Source organism: Apus apus, chromosome 1 (assembly GCF_020740795.1).
Source record: "Apus apus isolate bApuApu2 chromosome 1, bApuApu2.pri.cur, whole genome shotgun sequence".
Classification (NCBI taxonomy): domain Eukaryota; kingdom Metazoa; phylum Chordata; class Aves; order Apodiformes; family Apodidae; genus Apus; species Apus apus.
In genome coordinates this window covers 64,587,389-64,593,059 of record NC_067282.1, presented here as the reverse complement: position 1 = coordinate 64,593,059, position 5,671 = coordinate 64,587,389, and positions in this window count along the sequence as shown.

Sequence of the window (5,671 nt, the reverse complement as noted above, 5' to 3'; positions counted from 1 at the left end):
GTAGTGGATAACATGAATTTTTAAGCTGACAACAAGTCTTAACATGGCTTCTGATTCATTCCTGACATAGCTGGGCGTAATACTGGAGATGTTAGAGTGTTAGGAAGATAGCACTGCTAGAGAACGTGAGATCCTCTCAGGATGAAAATGCTAACATACTGAGACCAGAATGCATGTACAGTATATTAAAAATAAATACTTGTACTGCACAGGCAGTGATTCAGCAGTCGTTTGAACTCAGTGAAACTTTTTCATACAAACTAATTTCAGTGAAACTACTCATGAGAGTAAGTTATGCTCAAGCAGAAGTGGATTCATGGGGTTGCTGACATTTTTCTGGCCTGAAGCCAGGTAGGTGCAATAAGACTGCAACCAGCCATTTTATCTATTTTATTATTTCATAGAATCATAGAATCATAGAATGGCTAAGGTTGGAAGGGACCTTAAAGACCATCAGTAAAGAGGTTACAACCTCTTTGCTAAGAGCAGGGAAACCTCACACTAGACCAGGCTGCACAAGGCCTCATCCAACCTGGCCTTGAACACCTTGGGGGGAGAGGGCATCCACAACCTCCCTAGGCAACCAATTCCAGTGCCTTACTACCCTCATGGTGAAGAATTTCTTCCTGATGTCTAACCTAAATCTACCCTCTTTCAGTTTAAAACCATTACCCCTTGTCCTATTTCTACCCTCTCTGCTGAAAAGCCCTTCCCCATTGGCCCACCTCTCCAGCCTGTCAAGGTCCCTCTGGATGGCATCCCTTCCCTTTAGGCTGTCAGCTGCTCCACACAGCTTAGTATCATCAGCAAACTTGCTGAGGATACACTCAATCCCACTGTCCGTGTCTCCAATAAAGATGCTGAACAGCACTGGTCCCAATACTGACCCCTGGGGAATGCCACTCATCACTTGCCTCCACTTGGACACTGAACCATCGACCACAAATCTCTGGGTGGTACCATTCAGCCAATTACTTATGCACTGAGTGGTCTGTCTGTCAAATCCATGTCTTTTCAGTTAGGAGACTAAGATGTCGTGTGGGACAGTGTCAAATGTGTTGCACAAATCCAGGTAGATGATATCAGTTGCTCTGCCATTATCCACCATCTCTGTAGCCTTGTTATAGAAGTCCACCAAATTGGTTAGGTATGATTTGCCTTTAGTGAAGCCATGTTGGCTGTCACCGATCACCTCTTTATTTTCCATGTGCCTTACCATAGTTTCCAGGAGGATCTGCTCCATAGTCTTGCCAGGGAATGAGGTGATACTGACTGGCCTGTAGTTCCCTGGATCTTCCTTTTCCCCCTTTTTAAAAATAGGGGCTACATTACCTTTTTTCCAATCGGCATGACCTCTCAAACATGACGAACAGAGGCTTAGCAAATGCATCCATCAGCTCCCTCAAGACCCATGGATGGACCCCATCAGGTCCCATAGACTTGTGCACCTTCAGGTACTTTAGATGGTCACAAACTTGTTCTTCTCCTGCAGTGGGGGCTACTTTGTTCTTCCAATCCCTGCTTTCTCCTGCTGTGGCCTTTGTGATGAGGCTGGAGCACTTGCCAGAGAAGACTGATGCAAATAAGTCACTGAGAACCTCAGCCTTCTCAATATCCTACATAGCTAAGTCTCCCATTTCCTTCAGGAGAGGGCCTGCATTTTTCTTGGTTGTCCTTTTATCCCCAACATACCTGTTGAAGCTTTTCTTATTGCTCTTTACACCCCTGGTGACATTTAATTCTACCTGGCATTTGGCTTTCCTTACCTGATCCCTAGCTGCTTGGACAACTTCTCTGTAATTCTCCCAGGGTAGCTGCCCTAGTTTCCATACTGTGTGTACTTCTTTCTTAAGTTTGAGCTTTTCTAGGAGCTGCTTGCTCATCCACACTGGCCTCCTGGAGTTTTCACCTGACTTTCTCTTAGTTGGGATGCATCACTTTTGGGCCTGGAGAAGGTGATCCTTAAATATCAGCCAGCTTTCTTGGGGCCCTCTTCCCTTCAGGATGTTATCCCAAGACATACTCTCAAGCAGATCCCTGAAGAGGCTGAAATCTGCCCTCCTGAAGCCAGGGGTAGTAAGCTTACTGTGAGCCTTCCTTGCTGCCCTAAGGATCTTGAACTCCACCATTTCATGGTTTCTATAACTAAGGATGCGCTTGAGCTCAGCATCCCTCACCAGCCCTTCCTCGTTGGTGAGAAGAAGGTCCAGCATAGCACCTCTCCTTGCTGGTTCCTTGATTACTTGGAAAAGGAAGTTGTCATCAATACACTTTAGGAACCTCCTGGATTGTTTGTGCTTTGCAGAATTGTCCTTCCAACAGATATCAGGGTGGTTGAAGTCCCCCATGAGTACCATGGCTTGTGAACGTGAAGCTGCTCCTATCTGTAGAGTGCCTCGTCTATGCTGTCCTCCTGCTCAAGCAGCCTCTAGCAGACCCCCACTGTAAAGTCACCTGTGCCTGCCTTTCCTTTAATCTTAACCCATAAGATCTCAGTTGTCTCCTCAACCGTCCCCAGGGAGAGTTCCATGCACTCCAGCTGGTCTTTGACATAGCAGCAACACCCGCACCTTGTCTCCCCTGCCTGTTCTTCCTGAAGAGTTTATAACCCTCCATTCTGATGCTCAGTGGCTGAGTCAGGTGGCTGGAGTTCTCTGTACTTCTGATGCAATGTTGAAAAAGTCATTTCACCTTAGTGTGCCTCAGTTTCCTTAGTGAAAGGTATGAATAGCAGTGCGTAACTATCTTTGAAAGCTGCTTTTGAGAATTGTAGGGGAAAGCATGAGACTGAAAAGCATTTGTGTTATTTCCACTGTCAATATTCACCAAGTTCAGATTTGTCCTCTTTTGCAGTACTCATACGTGGCTCTGTCCAACTGGTATTTTGGAGGTTATAAACAGGTATCCTGTAACACTGAAAAATAACAGTATTTAAGATGAATCAAATCACATTATGTTAAACAGCACATCAGAATTAATTTTATCTGTGAGTTGTTTTCAGGGTTTTTTTTTGCTGTTTGTTTTTTTTTGGTTGTTTCTGGGGTTTTTTAGTGGATATCATGAAGAATTTTGTATCATTGATTTTATTTATGTCACAGAACCACAGAATGGCCGTGGTTGGAAAGGACCTCTGAGATCACCAAGTCCAATTATAAAAAAAAAACAACCAAAACCCCCCCAAATAAACAAACAAAACCAAAACAACAACAACAACAACAAACCAAAAAGCCAAACCAACAAAACAAAAAGCCACAACCCCACAATCCATAAACACCTAGTCTACAATCTTGGCCACTAGCACATGCCCTGAAGTTCTGCATCTACACGTTTCTTGAATACATCCACTACCTTCCTGGGAAGGCAGTTCCAGTGCCTGATCATTCTTTCAGTAAAGAAATTCTCCCTAATGTCCAATCTAAACCTCCCCTACTGCAACTTCAGGCCGTTTCCTCTGGTCCTGTCATTATTTACTTGGGAGAAGAGGCCAACACCCGCCTCCCTACAACCTCCTTTCAGGTAGCCGTAGAGGGCAAAGACATCTCCCCTCAGCCTCCTTTTCTCCAAACTAAACATCCCTAATTCCGTCATCTGCTCCTCCTATGACTTGTTCTCTAGACCCTTCACCAGGTGGTGGCTCTTCTCTGGACACACTCCAGCACCTCAGTGTCTCTATCCATGCTTTATTCAATCACTGTTGCAAAGGCTCTTAGTGCCATTTGATGTAATGGAGGTACTTTAAGACCCCTGTGTGAGGCTGACAGATATGGTTAAAACTGGGAGAGAAATATGCCCTTATGGAGTGGCAAGTATAGCCAGCAAGATACCCTGGAAACTAGAAGGAGTGAGTGATGGAACTGAGCTCTCTCAGTCTAATATAGGTTGTGCTGAACCACTCTCCAGGCTCCGCTGATGATACTGACTAGATTGCTATTGATTTTAATGGAAAACCCTCTAGCTCATGTGAAGTTGTCTTAATTTGGGCATGTTAGTCCTTCACTGAATCGTACTTCCTGCCCCCCCCCCCCCCCTTTTTTTTTTTTTCTTTCCTTTTTGCTATTTTGGACACATGAATAGACTAGATTAGACTAGACCAGAATAGATTAGACTAGACTAGCCTAGACTAGAATATTTCAGTTGGTAGGGACCTACAACAACCATCTAATCCAACTGCCTGACCACTTCAGGGCTGAAGATAAAGCATTCTTCTAACCTGCAAGTAATCCTTTTGCAAAATATGCCTTATTTTATTTTATAGCACATTCTGTGTGTTCTTCATTTTCTTGAAGATTTTTCTTTCTTTAATAAAGAACAATAAGACATCACTTTCCACAATGAAGTTCCAAAACATCACTTTCTGCTATAGAGGAGTGAACTACATCAGTGTCTCTTAGGGAAAGTGAATATGGCAAAAATAATGTTTGACTAAAAATTAATTTACTCTTCTACATACACCGTGCAAAAAAGCCACAAAGTATCAGATGTGCTTGTGTATGAAGTTAGTATAGTATCAGATTTAAATAAAATATGCCTTGTAATGTGGGAATATGGCGTTAGGAAGATAATGTAGTGTTATAAAAACACTCAGTACATATCTCTGGTTTGTATGTCTGGAAATGAGGAGGGGTGGTAGAAACAGTCTTTTCCCTGCTCTCCTCGTTCACATTACTCCACTGTCCAAACTGATACTGGGATATTGGAAGTAGGAGGCCTAAATCTGTTGCAATAACATTTTGTAATCAATGTTTTCTGGAGTAAATTGACTTCATCTTTCTCTTAGTTGCAGCCCTTCCCAGCATGGGAAATCAGTGGAATGTTTTCTTCACTTGTGGTAGGTGATACTAGTGGAAATGTATTGGGTAAGGATGACAGGATCTGGTGCAAAATGAACTCAACAAACCTCTACAGGAGCATGCTCTGTATTCACTAGAGATGTTCCAGAAGGCCTGCTCGGCATGAAAAGTTTTTGGAAAAACCTTTTTCTTGTGCACTGTGTGCTTGGAATTTAAATGTGTTACCTCATCCCTTTCCAAAATGGCCAAAGAACATGTATGGGAAAGTGTCTTCTTTTTAAAAACGATTGAAGTTTATTGGGTACTAGGAGGAATTTTTAATTGCATGCGTTTGTGATCTATGCAAATGAGATGCATCTGAATAAATAAAGCCGTTAAATGCTTAGTTTAGTGTCATTAAAGCTCTTACTTTAAGGTAAAAAAAAAAAAAGCTAACTGGATTTCTAATAAAAATTAGGATTTTCCAAAGGCATCTCTGCAATTCAGTTACCATGTTGTAAAAGTTCCATTAAAAATCTCAGCCTTCATCTACTAACATGTTTTAGAGTAACTTCCAAAGTGGTGTGTGTCTTTCCTTCTCTGGTAGCAGCCAAGGAAACATTCACCACCAAGCCTGAACTTTGGAAGTCCTTGCAGCTACCCTGTGCCCTATAACGCATTTCACGTGGTCAGACACAGCCATTGCATCTCCATCGCCATCTCCACTGATGTTGATGCACCAGCTGCAATAATATTTCAAGTCAATCCCTGATTAGTTAGGGGAAGGTCAGCTATTTCTGACTGGCCTTGTCCAGACAGAGAAACAGAATGAAGTTCTGCCATCAGTGTCCCAAAATAGAAGGCCCTTTTCATCTGTCAGGCTTGAGTCAGCCGCATGGAAC